We start from the raw sequence: 20,607 nt of genomic DNA, 5'->3' as shown, positions 1-20,607 counted from the left end.
TGCATTTTTAAAACAGCCACAGGACGTCCACCGGAAAATTCTGTTCCATCGAGGGACGTCCAGTGGATGTGAGAAGTTGATCGTCGCATGCTGGACGTCCAAGCACTGTCCCGCGGACCAACCTTTATGATCGGTGGACGTCCGCAGGACACTTGACCCAAGTACTGATGCAGCCTGTAGTGCAGCATATCTTTGACCTCCTAATCAAGAAAGCTCATTTTGGAGTGTAAACCTGATTCACATCCTACTGGTTCAGCTCATGCTTTGCTCAATGCCACAGACACTCTCTGCAAACAGTGAAAGCAGAAGCATGTCATGCCTGCTGCATGCACTGCAAACATAGGCATTGCATGTTACTGCTTTACTAAAAGCGCCCTTGGCATCCAACAAAACATTAGTAAAAGAGAACCAGACAGGATGCAAAACTGTCTATACACTGAAGCAAGCTCTCTCAAACCAAAAGGCCAATGGTACATATGCAGGTCATGTCTAGATCCAGACAATATTTTGGAGTGGCGTGGCATGTATCAGTGACATGATTGGCTTTTAAGCTTGCGACAGCTTGTTTCTACACGTAGACAATGTTTTGCGACTTCCTGGTTCTGTTTATCTGATTTGTTAGATGACAGGGGTGCTCTTAAAAGAGCAGTAACATGCAATTCCTACCACCTTGCAAATATGTGCAGCAGGCATGGCTTGTTTCCACTTATGCCTTTTGCAAACAGCGCTCGTGACATTGAAAGCACAAACCGAGCCAGCAGAATGTAAATCGTGTTGACACTCACAAATCAGCTTTCTTGATCAGGAAGCCAACTGTATACACTTCTGCACTACAGGCTGCATCAGGACATGAAAACTGACTTCCTAGATAGGAGCACAAGATGTAACTGCAATGAGGGATCCCTTTTTGAAATTGCTTCCTGCTGATTCAGCAGCTTTCAGTTCCTGGGCCCCAAGGAACATAGAGCCAAATTGACATTTTCATTTCACTTTAGAAATGATAGTACCTGACGCAGGAAATGTTTTAAAGTAAAACAAGGAATTTATTGAATCACGCCAAAAGCTGGGTGCAGAAGCACACGCAGAATTCCTACTACATATTTTGCTCAAGCAAGTACTCAAACTGTGCTTTATTTCAAAGTACCAAAGCTAAAATTGGAGCTGCACTTTGAGCTCAGCTACTATATTATTGCAACGGTTACCCAAAAAAGTAACATTTAGAAAAAGGCTCAAAATAATTCACATAGCAATCAAAAAAACACATTTTCCAAGCAAATGCCTGCAATGCACTACACGTAACATCTGTTCTCAGAATACTAATTTGCACAAAAAAAACTAGAACTTAGCTTCTAGACTTCCTTGATGAAAGCAATAGCAGTCTAAACATTGAATTAGATCCAAGTGAACTGACATACATAACATTAGGAATACAAACTGGTACAAAAAGGAACAAAATATAAGATCTTTGCTTCCAGACTTCATTACTGAAAGCAAGAACAGTGGTCTATCATTAAATTAGACGCAAGTGAACCCACACGTGACAAGGAGACAGCGTCCACCAGTTGGCAGTGTTCTGTAACGCAACAAGAATACGAGGGACAAGACAAGCACTTACTGCCACAATTGCTCTTTATTTGGCGCTCACAGAATTTACACAGGAATGAACAAGGTGAAACATTATAACTGTGATATGTGAAATTCAACTAAAGACTTCATGTCACCGTTTCAATCTTTCCCCTTCTTGACTTCTGCATTTAAATTCTGTGAGTGCCAAATAAAAAGTTAATGAAAGAAAGTGGTTGCGTCTTGTCCCTCGTCATCTTGTCGGGCTATGGAACATCAAGTACACCCACTAGCTCTCGATCTTTTCCTGACAGTGTTCCTTATCTATGAAGCACAAAATGAAAGAACAAGAAAGAACAAGAGGTCCGCGTAGATTAAATGACTAATATTACCAGTGTTGAATACAGGCCTTGATATTGAAAGAACACTCAAATAAAAGCACTTAACTAGATGCACTTGGAAGAAATCAGGTAGCAGCAAAAACATTAAAACAGACTGTATTAAATACAGTCGTGCCTCGTTAATATGGACACTTTGGTTCCCGACCAAAACTGTCCATAAAGCGGGTCATCCATAATAACGAGTCATGAATAACAACAAAAAGGATTTTATTAAGAAAAGAGAATTGTAATTAACGACTGCTTTTGTACATAACGGTGTGCACTGGACTCAAAATTTCACAGAACACCGGCACATTTGAGTGCATTATCCTTGTCATTGTTGTCTTCGAAAAATTGTAGTGCAGCCTGAAGCGACTCGCTTACCATGACACCCGTGATGTTGGGCTTTGTGTTGGTCGAACTTTCGAGCACGAACTCCCCACTGGGCGATGAATCAGCGTCTGATTCTCTACTCACCGCCACTTCCAAAATGTGCTCTTCACTGAGCTAAGTAGCCGCTAAGTAGCTGCTTGAGATTCTCCTGAGGCGAGGAAACAGCTGAGCTGTCGATACTAGTCCCTCGCAGCTTGGATTGACTGAGATGGCTTTTGCCGCTTGTATTCACAGATTTCTTCGCGCCTACGTTCAGCTCTGTTCTTTTGCGTTTAACTCCCGCCATGCCAAAAGCCAGACTCAAGTTCAGAGCTACAGGCTCCTGATGCTGTGCACTTTTTTGCCTAGTTAACCTTTCTGCCTTTCCGTTCTTCTGATTCTTTCTTTTTTTTTTTGCCTTGTACTGTTTCTGTAAGAAAGCGAAGGAGTCAAGCTGGCAAGCTGCTATGCAGAGGGCTATCGAACACCCCATCTTCTTGGCGCCGTTTTTATGTGTTCCCATAAAACAAACACTGCAAGCTGAAGTACAGTTTAGAGCGACGGCTAGCCGACTACGAAGAGCTCAGACCTTGTCAAGGCCGCATCGTTGACTCAAAGCGGAGCCGACATACGGACCGCCTAGTGTGCAAAGTTTGGCCGTTCGACAGCGCAACAAGGACGAAAACCAGGAGCATGAGAGGGAAGCGCGTCCAGGATGGGACGCCCGGTCCCGGTTGCGTGTTCGTACGTCGCCTCTTTTGTCGCTGTACTTTGTGAGTGTGCCTTAACTCTCACCGAAAAGCGTTAACGGCTTCATGGAACACACATTGCGCTTTGGGATCTGCCTCAGCCATCCTATTCTGCAACTGCTCTAGTGGCTTCCCATGTTTGCGAAGGCATTTCTTAATGGCCTGCATGTTGTTCTCAAATGGAAATGCACTGAAGGAGTCCAGCTCACCATGTCTTTCAACATCAGAAGACAGATGTATTAAGCAATGTACATTGAAGGAAATATGTTCTTCTCCATACAGATCACCAAAATCTGAAACAAAGCACCTCAGAAGCTTACCAGCATATGCAGCATGCTGACGACAGAGAACCTTGTTAGCAAGGATGGAAAGGGAAGCATGAAGAAAGAGAAAATGCTGGTACAAGTTGTCTGACAAACAAAACTTCAGGATGACTGGGCCAGTGTAGAAGAGAAAAAGCCTGAATTCAGAAGCCTTCCAACGCTCTAGATCTTCAAGCCCTCGTGATTTGCGAGGAAATTCTCGAGGTATGAAGCTATGCAACTGACTGCTCTGCTCACTGAAATTTTGACGATTAAGTGGTCCAAAACGTACTCCTAACGGTCCAGAAACCCACAAAGAAAGAAGCTTTTTCATCACAGTTGGCTCCAGCTAGCTTAACGTACGAAACCTGCAAAGAAAAGAAATACCCAAAAGTACGCAATAGGGCTATGCTACAGAACGAAAAAATCGGTCTTACCGCTCTCAGGAGTCACGCAAGTGACGTTCGACAGCAACGACTTTCGAAGAAGCGAGACAGCGATACGAGCGCCGCGCGCGCGCTCGAGCATCGGATCGGCTAGCAGTGGCTATTGTTGGCTGTAGCAGAGGGCCGCCGTACGGAGATGGACGTGTATTAACTCTAGACAGATATACAGAGCAGAAAACATATGGTACCTTCAAATGCAAAAAATACTTATTTTTGACGCATGTAACATTCTACTTTATAACGAAAACACATATGAGTGCGTTTCAAAAATGTCAATCGTGCAGAAACGTACAACGGACGTCCAGAGTATTATAACACGACGGACTGTTCATGCATCCAAAATAGTGAATCCGCTGGACTTTCGTTGGTTTGAAGTTGCTGGACATCCAAAAACAAATATCCGCAGGACCTCCGATGGCTTACTACCGGTGGGCTTTGTTAATGTCCGGAAAAAGACGTTCAGTGTACGCCCAGTGGACGGCCCAATGCGGTCGCGGACGTTCGGATCTAAATCGGATGTCCGACGGTCATTCGTGGTCCAATGGGGTGTTTACTGCAGGCGACAGAAAACGGGTCTTCGCTCGCCCTTATTTTCATGGAAAAAAAGCGAAAGAAGTTGAAATGAAGTCCATGGTAGAAGCTCTAGAACTTCATCAAACAGCCATTGCCATTGTTTGCAATGGGCGTGCTTGCTATTGTTTTTCAGGGAACCTTATTTCATTGCATTGCGCTTTTGTGTGAACAGTTTCAAACACCAGCTTTGAGCAAATTGTATTGTGATTATACCTACTACACTTGTCTTGAACCAATGATTTTAAATAAATGTCTGGTGTGTAAAGGTGTTTTTCCTCAATTCTAACTTTATCAGCTTCAGTAATAAATAAAATGATAGCTTCGACCTGCGTGTTTGAAGAATAAGACAAAATCACAACAACAGAGAGAGGTTGGCGACACCAGGGATGGGATACTACAAAAAGAAAAACGCGCAGAACACCTGGCATTGACCTTAGACCACTAACTTATAATAGCTGCAGTGAAATTTGGCGCAATTGTGATGTTATCACTACATTACTGGCGATGCTGCGACACTAGCAGAGCGCCTGCGATAAGAGAACTGGAGTGCGAAGTGGCCCGGAACGTGCTGTTTGCCACTCGCAGGAACTGCTCGTACTAACCCGCCAGTAAAATGACGCAGACGTTACTGTTCAGAGCAAAGTCTGACTGGTTACTGAAGTAAACGCGAAGCTTTACGCATTTCGTGCCTTGCGCGTCTGCTCAGCTGAGGTAATCTGACGAAACCTTGGCCTTGCTGAAGTCATATTACTTCGATTAATTCGCTCATAAGTAAATAAGAACGTTTGCATCGGGAGTACTACGCATACATTTGGCAAAAATAAAGAAAACTTCCGTGCTTGCTGCTGCCTGGCAACGGTCGGTCTCTGAAAGGTGCTCGGTTAGGCGCCGCTAGCGCCACCTGGTAGAGTTAACATGAAGTGCCTCACGCGCTGACCGCCGCTCTTTCCACTACCCAAAGTATTCTAGTACACTGTACTGTCGGTAGACTTCAGTTTGTTGCCACCAGTGCTGCCAATTTTGTGGTTTTCCGGCTAAATTTAGCGGGTTTTTACGCTATTTAGCAGGCGAAAATCCTGCACTGTGGGACGTGGATTTTTAGCAGTTTTTAAAGGGCAACTCCGGTGGTTTTTTCATCATTTTGTGTTTTTAATTGAATTACATTCCTCGGCACGTCCTGACTCTGACACAAAAAACCGTTTTTCAAAATTCCAATTAGAAGTATTTTTAAAAAAGAAAAACAGCAAACCGAAACCGAAACTGATTTCACGGCCAGAAACGACGTCACATTTGACGAAATGGTGACGTCACACTCAGTATTAGAAAAACACTCGTACGTGCGTTGGATGGTGAAAATAAAGTATGAAAATCATGACGCACTGCATAAAATGTCTGAGGTAGTTAAATATAAACCTCACAATTTCATAATCACGCGGGAAGTAGACATTAACGCCTGTATACTGTTTGTGACGTCAGAAACTCAGTGTTGCCCGCAGAAATACTCTCAACTTAAGCCATGAAAACGGCATATTTTAAAGCCGCATTGCGCGTGAAGGGATTATCGTACGGCACCCAAATTTTGTAGAATGCGTCAGGACGGAGAGAAGAACCTGTGGTAAAAATTTCACTACAATATTCGAATGTCCAAAAACCCCCGGAGTTGCCCTTTAAGCCTTTCTGGCTGTTTTTTTTGGCAGTTTTTGGTATTTCTATATTTTATTTCTGAACAGTAAACGTGTCTCAAAATTCTAGTCACTTCTGCGAGAAAACGTCACTATGTCGCTGTGAGTGCAAGATGTTGCTGAGATGCCACTATGCTACTGTGGGGAACATCGGAACATGCCTTGAATCGACTTCTGTGGCACTTTTGAACCTAATCCTAGAACCTTCCGGGCGAAATGGGACCTGTGAAGTATGTGCAGAAGTTTAGGAAAACGTGGCTGCAAGACCCTAGGCTTAGGGACTAGTTACGGGAAGTTCCAAATGATGCCAGGCGAGCACAATACCATTACTGCAAGATGAAGCTTTCTGCCAAGCATGTGGATTTGGTTGTGCACACCACAACGAAGAACCAAGAATTACAAAAAGGACTAGGTGACATTTAATAAACACCTCGGCTAGACCAAGCTAAAATCTAGTAGAAGTTTAGTCATATCTGTCATCTATCTGTAGCAGGCCTGAAGCCTTCTGTAGCTGTGCTAACTTTACACTAAAAGTTGGCTAAAAACATCTTGCAAGAACATTTCAAGACATATGCTGAACATTCATAGCTTTTTCGCTAAATCCTCCCCTGATCACTGCAAAAAGCAATCATGCACTATTTGGTGCACCTCTGTAGCCAAGCAAAGTTTTATCCCAACTATACTGGCCATTCAGTGATCCTAGCATGCACAACAGCCACATTTTCTGTGCCCTATGCCTTACGGTGGATCAAACATCTGGATCTTTTTGTAAGTTAGCTCCTTTGTAATACAAAAAAGCACAAAAAACACATCCTCTGCACTCACTAAATAGCTGGATGGCTGTCCAATATTGGCACTTTTTAAAAATTCTCATTAACATTTTGCATGACAATTATTCAATATGCTATCCCAAAAATAGTGCTGTCCCAAGAGGTTATGCAAAGGCAGAAGAGAAATGCTTCAGTTGCAAGTGATGTAGACATGCAAACTACATGATGGCTGTAACAAATACATGGCAACTTTGAGAGCTGATCTGTAATACCAGTGGAAATATTGCGCCGTGTGTAACTAAGCATAAGAAAACTAACACTTCACATTTACTTTTGTGAACACGCATTTTATTGCCTAAAATTTAGGCAAGGAGTTCTGCACTGATATAGATAGATGGATTTATTGAAAGGAAAAGCAGAGAGGTTGGCCAGAATAGTTCAAATCTGGTCTGCTACTCTGCACTGGGGAAGGGGAAGGGGAGAAGAAAGAAGATCATGATGGGTGACGATGTGGAAGAAGGCATATGAAATATATATACAGGCACAGTAGCTTGCCTCACAAGTGCAAATCAAGCCTGCTGGTGTGCAAAAAAACGGCAAAGAGCACACACTGCCTGGACATCCTTCCCCTTGTCCTGCCAAGCGCCCAGCAGCAGTTCCTCCAACAAAGGCCTCTTGTCCAAATGCTTGTACACTGGTCACACCAATAATATATGGCCCACAGTCTCTAGGATGCCAAAACTTAAAAAGCACCAATGCAGGAATAGCATGCCTGAACAATAATAGACGCAGACTCTGCTTCACGTTCAGCACTTGTATCTTGAGCACCCAAGCAGTCCACGATGTTGAACTAGCACTGCAGGATTGCACTGCATGGTTCTTAGCAAGCACTGCTTTCCTCCAGCAGTTCCTCCAACAAAGGCCTCTTGTCCAAATGCTTCAAGGAAGCGGCTAGCACACTTCTTTCACCTGCATACACTGGGCACACCAATAATATATGGCCCACAGTCTCTGGGATGTGAAAACTTAAAAAGCACCAATGCAGGAATAGCATGCCTGCACAATAATAGACGCAGACTCTGCTTCACATTCAGCACTTGTATCTTGGGCACCCAAGCAGTCCACAATGTTGAACTAGCACTGGAGGATTGCACTGCATGGTCCTTAGCAAGCACTGCCTTAGGAGAGTGGAACTACCTGCATTGCCAGAATAGGTATGGCAGTCAGACAACAGTCACATAGAAAATGAGCTGCAACCAAGAGATGACAAAATGCTCAAGCAGGAATACACTACAAAATTCACCCATGCAAACTCCACTGGCCTTTGGCTCCTTGAAGAACATGAAGTCTGCTTCTCTTTTATCTCTACCATCATCCCCTTTTCTGCAAACCCCTACGTGATATTCAAAAGTAGTACTGGTTAAAATGCCAACTACTGTTTGTTTTCCTCTTTCCAAAATAGCCTCAAGTAGAACTTTAAATAATTACAGTAGTGAATCATGGTCCTAAAATCCAGTGACATTAAAATTTAAACTGCCAATTCTTTTCAGAAACATGCAATACACAGTGCCATAATTGCTCACAAAAATGCTTAAAAGTTATTTTCACTTCAGTATGAAGACCACTATGCAAGCATGTTTTACAACAACAAGCACCATTCTAAATATGTAAACGAAATGAAACTGGCCTTAAAGCCTCGCCTATGAAAAACCGTGTTGGCGAGGGCAAGAAAATTGGTTTCATCTATTACATGTATACTTTATGGTTGTAAAAGCACTGTGAAACTGCTGCTAGGCTGCTGCTGAGGCAAGTATGTATACACAGCAAACATAAAAATGGTGAAAGGGCTATTAATAACTATTGCTTTGAGTATTCACTGCTGGGTCATTATAAAATGCTCACTGGGGATCGCAGTGCAGTAGTAACAAGGACGAGATGAGAAGAACACAAACACAAGCACTGACTAACAGCTCTATTCTATATTACCCTGAACCAGATTACATACGTAGCAGGTTTAAAGAATAGAACCAACACGTCACTTTACACATCCGTGGCACGATTATCTCCTTTGTGTCCCGTTCCTCCAATCTTTCATCTCATCATTGGTGTTCAGAAATGACATTTATTTTTTGCTAATGCACAAAGAGGGGTTACGACACATTTATCTGTGCATTTTGAGATCTCCAGAGCCTCTATGATCACCTTTGTGGTGGTGTCCTGATACTTGAGAAGAATAACTGTTCTGTCAAGGGCCGAGGTGCAGTCCTTGCACTGGCTACAATGTAAGGCAGATTCCCCTGTGCTTGAACTCCTTAGATTTCTTTTATGTTCTTAAAATGTTGTGTTCACGCACTTCTCTGTCTGGCCTATGTAGATATTGCTACATGACAGGGGAACTGAACACACCACATTGTTTTCATAATCTATGAGACACGGACGGTGTCTTGTCATGCAGCCGGGTTACATTTGGTGTCTTTGCACAATTGAAGCAGCTTTCTTTTGGGCCCAGAAGAAAATATCAACCCCCACTATATTTCTTATCTTTTTGGATTTGTGTGGTACCGCATGTAAGCATGGTATCGCAGCTACCTTTTTTCGGCATTCATATTTGGTGAGCCTCTTTCACGATTGTTTAAGTATGTTCTCCGCAACAGCAATTAAGAGATGAGCTGGATATCCGACTTGCTCCAGACGACGCACTTGCCTCTGAAAGGCTTCTTCTTTACGGTTCCAATGACTTTTCAGGAGCGCTCACGAAGCACGACTTCAGAATGACTCTTTATTAGCTTCGAGTGAGCTGAGGCATACGGGGGGACTGATTTCTACCCCTCGGCTCACAGGCCCAGCAAACGTGTTGAGAGCCGAAGTATGGTCCCAAATCTACGAACTTAATGTGACCGTCAACCAGGTGCTCGTGAGTCACCATCAGTGGTCGAAAACAATCTGCAAGCATTGCTAAATGTTCAGACACTCATGTGTTTGCACAACTGTTGTCGTCATTGAGGATAACAAGCAACAACAAACATAAAAACAGGGTCTCTACCAAACTTAGCGTATCATTCCTGTATCTTGCCGACGTCGACCAAAAGGCATGTCGCTCAAGATGGGCGCAACACAAGAACCAATGCAAATCCGGTTCGTTGAGAAACAATGTGGTCTCTAAACTGTGGAAAGGTGGAATTCAAGTTCCAAGCAGCTCCTGAATAACAAGAACAGTTGTGTGAACACACGAGTGTCCGAAGTTTTATTATTGTTGACAGTGTCTTTTACCGTTGATGATGGCTTCCGAGCACCCGGCTGATGGCCACATTAGGTCCTTAAATTTGGGACTGTACTTCAGCTCTCAACACGTGTGCTGGGCCTGTGAACCGAGGGGTAACAAACCAGTCCTTTCGTATGCCTCAGCTCACATGAAGCTTGTAAAGAGCCATTGTGAAGTCGTGCTTTATCAGCACTCTTGAAAAGTCATGGGCCCCATAAAAAAGAAGCTTTTCAGAGGCAAGTGCATCGTCTGGATCAAGCCGGATATCCACCTCATCCCCTAATTATTGTTGTGAACAGCATACTTAAATGCAAAATGGACCCACCACAAATGAATATTAAAGAAAGGTAGCTGTGATACCTTACTTACATGTGGTATCCCACAAATTGAAAAAGATAAGAAATAGAGCGGTCATAGATATTTTCCTCTCAGCCCTGAAGAAACTGCATCAGTTGTGCGATGGTGTGAATTCTGACACCAAATGTGAGCCTGACTATGTGATGAGGCACCATCTGCATCTTGCAGATTGCAAAGTTATGATGTATTCAGTTCCCCTGCTGTGCGGCAACATCTACACAGGCCAAACAGGGAGGTATCTGAACACAATTGCAAGAACAAAAAAGATACCTAAGGGGCCCAAATTTAGGGGAACTTGCCTTAGACTGTAGCCAGTGCAAGTGCTGAACCCCTGCCCTTGAAAGAGCTATTCTTCGCAAGTGCTGGGGCACCACCACAGAGGTGACAGTAGGTGCTCTGGCGATCTGAAAATGTGCAGATGTGTTAATAACCCCTTTGTGTGCATTCGCAAAAAACAAATGTCATTTCTGAATGCCAATGATAAGATGCAAGATTGGAGGAATGAGAAAGAAATATGATAACCGTGCCATGGATGCGTAAAGTGATGCGTTGGTTTTTCATTTTGTTGTTCTGGACTTATGCCTATGTAATCTGGTTGAGGGCCATAAAATACAGTTGCTAGTCAGAGCTCTTCTTGACTCATCCCTGTTAGTACAGCACTGCAATCTACAGTATGCAAAACCAACTTGCGACTCACTAATGCTTTAAATAAAATGCTAATTAGAATTAGCAGGCAGCTCTCTTCATTAAACCAGAACGATTGTAGAATTCATCATTAGCCAAAGGGAATAGAGAAAAGGAGACTTATATTCACCCTGATGCCTGCCAAGATGCAAAAGAAAGTGAACAAATAAAAATGAAATGCATTTACTCCAGCTTACCAGAAACAATCAACACAACTGCCATTCTCTGCTCCAGTCTTAAGCTGGACGCATCTGTCACTAAGGTGCCTGCATACATGTAAAAAGAATGTGAAGTACTAACAGGGCTAATTAATGCACATTAATTGGTTTACCTCAAGTAAACAGAAATGAAGCCTTGGTACAGGTGAACTACTATCCAATATGAGGGTTTCTGCACGAATTGCCCATCTCTGCTCCATCTCTAACCAGGAAGATGCCTGCACACATGAAAAAGAATATGAAGTGATAATGGAAAGTTAATTAATGCATGAGCCTGCTTACCTATTGCAAACAAAAATGAAGGCTTGCTGTTGCAATCATTCAATATATATGTTTCAGCATGAATTGTACGAATTGTACACACGCGGCGACCCTGCTGCCTTGCAGTACATTATTGTTGGACATTTATCCATCCTTTAGGAAGTCCCAAATCAAATAAAAATAACTGAAAAAGTCAAAATGAACAGGACACTTAATAAATACCAAACTAGGCTGTTGAGCCCTTTTGCAGACTGTGAAAGACTGAGCAACAAGCATCATCATCATCATCAGCCTGACTATACCTACTGCAGGGCAAAGGCCTCTCCCATATTTCTCCACTTAACCCAGTTCTGTGCTAGCTGCATCCACTTGACCCCTGCGAACTTCTTAACCTCATCTGCCCACCTAACTTTCTGCCACCCCCTGCTACGCTTTCCTTCCCTTGGAATCCAGTTTGTTACCCTAAGCGGCCATCGGTTATCCTCTCTTCGCACTACATGTCCTGCACATGCCCATTTCTTCTTAATTTCCACTAGAATGTCAGTAACTTGAGTTACTTCTGTGACCCACTCTGCACTTTGTTGTAATGCATGCTAGTTGCCAGAGCAACTAGCATGAATTACAACAAAGTGATGTTTCATTGACAATTCCACAGGCAGATACTAGAAAGCATTAAAGCATTCAGCATCGCAGGTAGCCAGGTCTCGACTATTACTAGCCATAAACACACAAACTGCCCTCTGCTCATAACTGGAATATGACACCAGCATCTTTCTTTGCTGACACCCTGTTTAACTGGCTGACACATCTCCACTGGATGCAGTATTCTTTATTTTAATTTCATATTCAGCAATTTTTTACATATTAATTTTAAGTATGCTATACTTAAGGTGAACAAAACCAGAACACCTTTTTAATGAACTCCCACCAAGTCTGCTATACTTAAGGTGAACAAAGCCAGAACACTTTTTTAATGAACTCCCACCATACAAATGATATATATATTTTCTGAAGCAAACCTGACTTTTGTTGTATTCATCGGCCGTAGTACAGCACATACAACTGGAGTGGAGCAGAGTCGTCTGAAGTCGATTATTCCGAAAATTTTTCACAATCACTTCAATTCTAGAGAGCAGCATTAACTTAGTTCATCATACTTATACAGTTACCAAATGGCACTTTAATTAGCCCTGTAGTACACTGCCTTCTCAATTTTTTTTACTTAGAAAGCTAAATGCTCATCAGAATCTAAAAGACTATTTTGCCAATGATTAAGCACAAGAGCTGTGTTTTATTCGTTACTCTTGTTTGACCAGTCATTTTCCAAGAACTAGTAACAGAATGGAATAAGCTTATTAAAATTGAAACCTTACAGCAATATTAAGATTCAGTTACAAGAAGTGAAGTTTTCGCTAAAAACTGCATTGTTGTATTATTGGGTTGTACTTTTCATTTCGTTTAACATTTGTCACTGACTGTGATACCCCTGGTTTGCGTTTCTTTCAATTATTATTCCCTCTGTTTACTGCCAAAGAGAAGTTTATTATATTTACTTCTGATTTTTGCCCTGACATTTCATCTCCTGTGCTTCTATTTCTTCTCATATTCCCGCACCTACGCTGAAAAATCCCATGTGTAACTCATTCTTAAATAAATGAAAAAGTAATTACCTGGGCATTTCAGACTTTGATAAACACTATCAACACTGTGAACAGGCTTACCCTGAACAAATCACTAAAACAAGTGAGAAATAAATTATGACACACAGAAAAAAGTACCTATTCATGGTGGTGGTCAAATGTGTCGGGGTAGCTTTTGAGCCAAGCTATAACTGCAGAACGTAGGTCCATGTCTGATGGCAAATACTGGTCGACATTTTTCCAGACAGCATCTACAAAGGACAAAATATAAAGCTGTAACATACCTTGATATTTGCTTAAGACAGGCAACAAAAATATGTGAGAAACCAAGCAAGATACTCTCGTAACATATCAAAATTCAGAATGACTTAACAGCTCTAACCTCTCCCTTTGACAAGCAGCTTTCATCATGCAAAATATAAACTGCATGCAGTTATCATGAATTGCTCAGTCTGCCTTTCTGAACTCTCCAGTGCTCTTCCACATGCATCCCACTGTTCACCCTCACTGCACAAGTGACTGACAAAAGCAATACTAGCTACAGTCTTGCTACTCTTCTTGCATGCCTAGTGAGGAAACATGTTTATGGAAATAAAAATGCATAGAAGCAATTAATAGTCTTTTGTTTTTTTTTCTATCACTGTGTAGTTTCACCTTAATCAAAAGGGAGTTGTAGGGCACTAAAGCTTTTGTGCCGACTGCAAATGAGACTTCAGCTGCGTACATAACGGCAGCAACTGAGGAAAAAACGCAGCTTACAAAGTTCCCCACATGAGAGTGAACACAGGTCAAACTGAAAATATGGAAGCACATTTACTCACACTTGGAAACAATGTGCCGCAGGAGCTAGGAACGGTACCCACACTCGCCTCCACACTCCAGCAAAATGCAGTACGGATGCAGGACTTTTACTCACAATGACCGTGCTAAAACAAAAGAACTCGATGACTTTTGCTGCAGAGCGCCTGAAATTGGTGAAGACTGCGCAGTAGCAGTCACACAAATGCCAATCCATTACAGCCAAAGTTACTAAAATCACGTACACGATAGAGTAATGAAGCCACAGAAAACACAAATTGTTCTGTATTCACAGAATGTACGACCAAATGCGCTACGCATGCCGCACGCGCACACAGTTTCAACAACGGTTTCAACCGTTTAAACAATTGAAAGCATGGAACTGGCTGTGGCTGCGGTTGGCTTCGGCTGTCGTCAGTTTTTCGCACAAACTAGCCAACCTACAAGTGACGCTTGCCGTTCAATAGTTAAAATAATTCAAAAGATTAGTTATAATACCAGCGAATATAGCAATTTATAAAATTTTATACTTGTTAAATAACAAATTTAGTTTTCTGACTACTCACGCACATCTGCGTTTACATTATGGCTGCGCGAAAAGTTGACGGCAGCAGAAGCCAACCGCAGTTAGTCTCGCCTCGTGCATTTCGTTGAGCATTTTTGAACAAAAAAAACTATGTATGCATGTTGCACGTTTAGTCGTACTGTAAATGTGGGATCATTTGTGTTGTTTGTGTGTTCGTTACTCTCAAATGTGAGTGATTTTAGTTATGTACACAACATACAGTGAACCAGCCTGTCTGTTTCATAGCACCAGGCTGAAGAACCTTGATCGGTGCTGGCAGACAGTGCCCTACATATGCGTCCGTGGCATGATATGTGGATTAAAATGACAAGTACTTCTTCGAACATTATTTTTCTTATGTCTAGCATGGGTGAAATGTGAATGACTGCGTTTGGTCGTGCTGCAGTAGGCGTCATGCTTTTCGCACTGTATCCAATGCAAATGCAGAGCACAAAGCACAGATTCATGTTAAATACTGCTAATTTGATGCATTTGTCAGCCGCGGTGCCACCTGTTTCAACCGCCCATAAAATACCTAGCTAAGTCTTGGAATGTTTTCAGAAGGGACGTTTTGAAGAAGTCTAGTAAAACACTTGTACTGTCGATGGCTATGAGACGTTCAAGCAAGAACAAAACGTTTGCAGCCATTCATAGCTGTTTCGAGATTTCTTCTAGACGTTTCGTGTTTCATGGGAAGCACCTCTCGGCTACAGCGCCGTTTACTTCCGGAAGGCAGATGACCTTAGAACTTGTAAGTCGCAAGTGTGACAAGTCACGCACTGCCGATGAGTCCCTTGCATTATTCGTATGCGCGCACTCTGCAGTTATGGCTTCAGACCACCTTGGCGAGCTGTGCCGTAGTCAGTTTTGCAACAGCGAGGGAGTTAAGCATCTCTAGCTTCACCAATTCTTGATCAAAGTGCAGTGATTTGATCAAGAATGTCTTATACCGTTACTTCATTGAGGATTTGCTATCAGACTTAGGATCTGGGAGATACGGCCTGATTCTGAATCAACGGATAATTCTGTGACCAAGCTACTGGGCGTCCTCATTGTGTACTAAAACGAAACGATGGACAAAGTAGTGTGACCTAGAAAACTGAGTTAATCGCTGATGCAGTGAAAAAGTGCCTGGCTCATTTTGGAATTGACTTCCGCAGAATGATGGGAATAGGAACAGACAACGCCAGTGTGATGGTAGGTGTCAATAACGGAGTGTATCAGAAGCTTAAGATGGATGTTTCTCATCTCTTGTTGGTCAGGTGTGTTTGCCATTCACTGCACTTGGCGGTTTTGAGTGCCATGGCGGTAGCACTTTCGAGAAATCTCGAATAATTGGTGAGCGAAATTTACAACTGGTTCTCTCGGTCACCATCAAAACAGCTGTCTTACCACGAACTCTATAGACGACTCAACGAAAGACACGATCCGCTTAAAGGGACAGAACACTGGAATTTAGGTATGAAATTTTTTTGCCGCAATGTAAAAATTGATGTCTACAATGTTCGATTCCATAGCGGTTTTGGTACAAACGCTGTAGAAAAAGTTTACAGAGAATTTTTCAATCAGTGCATGCGCCCATTTTTATATAGTCCGATGCTGGAAACCATGAGCAGCGACCATGATGACGACTGGTCGTCGACAAAAAAACGTATCGAAAGCAAATATAAATTTCACTACGCCAGACAGTAATTAGAGATTTCGTGCTTAGAGTAATGTCTTTTTCAGTTTCCCACTCAATGCTGTTACGGCACAATAACGCACGCCTCGTCGACGAAAGTGTTTGTGGGCACTATCACCGCTTCATCAACAGAATTCCAAACACTGTGGTGCCATCTAGTGTCAAAACCTGAAAGCATGCCTCTCGCAGTGCAAAAGGAGGGGTGGTTTTTATTTAAGGACGCAGTGTAGAAAATGCAAAATTTAATATAATAAAATATTACAAGCACTCCTAGAATAAAAAGAACAGTGCACACTTATGAAAATCAGCTATATTTTGCTGACATGCAGTCACGTGGGGTACTACACAGAAAGTAATAGGGTTTCTCTGCTACACTGTAAAAAAAAAATTGGTCAAAAGGACGGAAACTTCTTGGCAGCTCTATTTCCAAGCATTATCCGTCATTTCAATTGATGGTGCTTTTAGTCATTTAGATGTTTACGTGTCAACCTGGAATACATTTAAGCCATCAATATGACAGCTGACCATCATTTCCAAATGACAGTGCATTTGATCATTTTGATATAATGTACTTAAAACATGACAGTTCATTTCATTATTTGGTATAATACAGTAGGTCATCAGTATGACGGCTGACGGCTAGCTTTCATTTTCATATGATGGTGCTGTTAATCATTTTGACGGACTGTAAACTAGGAATACGATGAAGTCATCAATATGCCATTGTACAATGTACCGTCATATTGACAGTTGTTCTGTCAGTCTGAAAACCATTTAAAGCATCAATATGACAACATGACGTGTTTTCACTTCACGGTTCAGTGGCATTAAGCACTTTTTTGCACAGTACAGCATCAGTTACACATTATTTATCATTCAGCATAAAGCATATTTAGGCCATCAATATATGCTATATGAATCCATCATTATCATTTAAGCTATGTGAATCTGAAATACATTAATTTAGAATTTCCTACAGCCTTGGTTGTAGGACACTGAGCAAAGCTGAATTTAGGTTAAACTTTGTGCTGCTCTGCAATCGAGCCTCAAAAGCAAAGTTCAACTGCTTTTCTTTGTCATTTGGATCTGTTACTTTTATTTTTAATGAAATACTTGCACTGCAGCAGCTGCAGTCTGACTCGCAGAATATCTTGAAAGAAGTAAAAAAAATTAGCACATCTAAAAAGGCCTTTATTGTTATATATGCTCTAAAATATAATGAAAAAATACACTGAACTTGCAGCTTGCTGCTTGCAGATTCTTCCCGAATTCATACATGTTGTACCTAGAAAACAGAATATGATGTATACTCATATTAGATACAAGATCATATTAAGGGTATTTAAACAGAATAATATGGGACCATAAGAAAAGTGTCCAACATAGGCTGAAACTAACTTCAGATGAAAAAAAATACAAACATTCAAAACGTGGGCTAATTCTGTTGTCATCATTGCATGCTATTATTTCTATAAAATGTGACAACAGAAATCTAAGTCGTATTTATGAACTTTGTAAACCAAAGCAGGGTGGTGGGGGAAGCTAGATTGTAAAGATATGCATGAAGTAGTTAAAGCAAATACTCAATAATTTGTATAAAAATGGCTAGGCCAGTGATGAGGTAACAGGCTATCCTAATCAAAACAAATGCACGGTATCAATAAATCAAAATATTTTTGTTGAGCAGCGTAGTGTTTAAAGTTTGATTACGTAATTGCAAATGTAATTACGTCAGGTGCACTGGTGGTGTAGCGGTAGAACATCCACCTGGCATGCAAGAGGACCGGGCTCGAATCCCGGTGCCACACAATTCTCCACTGGATAAAAAATAAATGCGTGTAGATGGAATTGCATAAACAGGTTTGGGGTGCGACCTGATGCTGGTGAACACCTCCGACAATGCACTCCCTCACCAGAATAGCAGTTGGCCACCCTGGAGCAGTAATTGGCCGCTACCTCCCATGGTTAGTCCTATCAAACCCTGGCCTTCAGTAACTGACCACGGCGGCTGTCAGACGTGTGACGCAGCAGGGGGTGCTAAGAATTCCTGGCTCCGCTGGACAGGCCACCCTGTCCCTGGTAACGTTTAACGCCAGAACCCTAGCTAGTGAAGCTAGTTTAGCAGTGCTGTTAGAGGAATTAGAGGATATGAAATGAGATGTCAAGGGCTTAGTGAAGTTAGGAGGCCGAATGAGGCATATACTGTACTGAAGGATGGGCATGTACTGTGTTATCGAGGTTTACCGGAGAGGCCAAAACTAGGAGTAGGTTTCTTTGTCAATAAGTATATAGTGGGTAATATAGATGAATTCTATAGTATTAATGAGAGGGTGGCAGGCACCATAATTAGGCTTAATAAGCGGTATAAACTGAAGGTTGATGATGGTTGATGAAGGTTGAGTTATAAGCTTTGGGATCATGGGCTGGGCGTTAAGATCATGTGCTGGATAAATTTGTCGACCCACGCCATGTGTGTGAATGCATTCCCTATCTCAGAAAGTGGGTGGTTTTAATTGGGCATAAAAACAGGTTAAAATGCGAAATAATTGAAGCAGAGTGGATTGTCCCTTTTCAAAGAAAATTATGCAAGCAGCCCTTCGGTCCTACTTTTATCAAGGGAACTTGTGTATCTGTCAGATAACCTTTGCTAGTGCATGCCTGATGGTCCACTGTGATATGAAGGTATAAAAACCTTTCTTTACTAAAATAACCATTTGTTGCACTGTGTGTCTCCTCTCCTTGTGTCCATGTCTTTTTGCACTACATATTTTTTCTTTGAGCTCACTGAACGGCTACATTTTGTGGGACACTTCCCTGCATGAACCACTTTCAAAATGCGGCAGTTATAGCTGTGAAAAAACACTAGTGCTACTGTGTTGTGCTGCAGAAAAGTGTGCGGAGACACTCGCAATTCTGGATCACTTCTTGAACATTTCCAAGAATGTGTGCAAAAGCATGTTTTTAACGCGGGGCTCGTTACAGTGCATCACATAAGAAGGATGCACTCAAGTGAAAATTCCTTGACACGCGCCGAAAGAAGTTACGTCTGAAGCTATTTCATGCTGTTTATTATTCCAACTGTTCAGGTTGAACGCGAAAAGTATGTGCAGGAGCCTTTTTATAGATCCAACCGTGCTGACCATGTTTTTAAAGTCCATGAATTAGCGGCAAAAACTGAATTGTTGAAAATGCCTTTTTTTCCAAAAACCATTAGAGAATGGAATAGACTGCTGAGCGATGTTGTGAGTGTGACATCAAATGATGCGTTCTTTTTGAAGTTGTAGATGCACATGGCGAACGGCCCTGCCTTTTTTTTCTTTCTTTCTTGGGCTTTATGCTTGTAACTCTACCTGCGAGCAGAGGTGTCATGTGTGCTTCTTTTTGTACATTCCCTACACCCCTCCAATCTAATGCCTTGGCGCTAAGGATTCCCTAATAAATAAATAAAATAAATGAAATGAAAAAAAAAATGGTCCTTGGCGCATGGTTTTGAATAACAACTCGAGCGTTCATTAGACAAAAGTACTGTGATGCTGTTTGTTCTCAGCAGTTCCTTAGGGTCATTCGAAAATTCTAAACATTTACCTCGTCTCTTAATGGCAAATTAAGTAGGATTGTTGCATTCGCAAAGAAAGCAAGCACATATGAGCTGTGCAAACTTTGAGCAGTGCAAGTTTTGGCAGTGGACGATATCTCAGAACAGTAAGAGATTGCATCCATTCGTATGCACTGAATGAACCCACTGATGATATTAAACTTGCTTTTATTAGGCTCCATTCTGGATAAAATTTTCTGTCTGATTCACATTTTCTGCCCCTTGAATTCTAAATTACTGATTTTCCACTGCGCATATTATATAGTGGTTTGGCTATTTGCAGCAGCAGTACGGTGAATATGAAAAGGTTTGAAAAACTGAGAACGTTAGTTCTATGCATACAGCTGTGGTTCCATGAAAATGTCCACATAATCGAGAGTCGGAAAACTCACAGGTAAAAAGGTAAAAAATTTCGCCTTTGATTGCTACATAGTTGGTCGTTTTTCACATTGTCTGCTTCAAGTCTCAGCAACTACAGATATTGAAATTTTTGGAGCTGCAAGAAATAATCATGGTAAAGGGATTTTTGCAATGTACTTTAACTACCACAGCAACTGTCAGCTACTGCTAAATATTTCCTTGCCTTATTCTCAGACGAATTTATAATACAAATGAAGTCTTTCTTAATGCACTACACAATTTGAAACTTAGCCTTTCATGTATAATGATACATCAATCAAGGCACACTGAACAAGTTTCTTTAGACAGC

The 20,607-nt window shown here is 41.8% G+C and overlaps 1 protein-coding gene across 1 annotated transcript in view; it reads left to right on the top strand.

The window, feature by feature from the left end:
• The window catches only part of Hasp (Hig-anchoring scaffold protein), a 550,586-nt gene that overhangs the window by 469,113 nt on the left and 60,866 nt on the right, over window positions 1-20,607 (top strand). The gene's annotated exons all lie outside the window — the stretch shown is intronic.

Source organism: Amblyomma maculatum, chromosome 1, assembly GCF_055883805.1.
Source record: "Amblyomma maculatum isolate TAMU_Amacu chromosome 1, ASM5588380v1, whole genome shotgun sequence".
Classification (NCBI taxonomy): Eukaryota; Metazoa; Arthropoda; class Arachnida; order Ixodida; family Ixodidae; genus Amblyomma; species Amblyomma maculatum.
The sequence above is the reverse complement of the archived record's forward strand: the minus strand, read 5'-3'. Positions and strand labels throughout refer to the sequence as shown.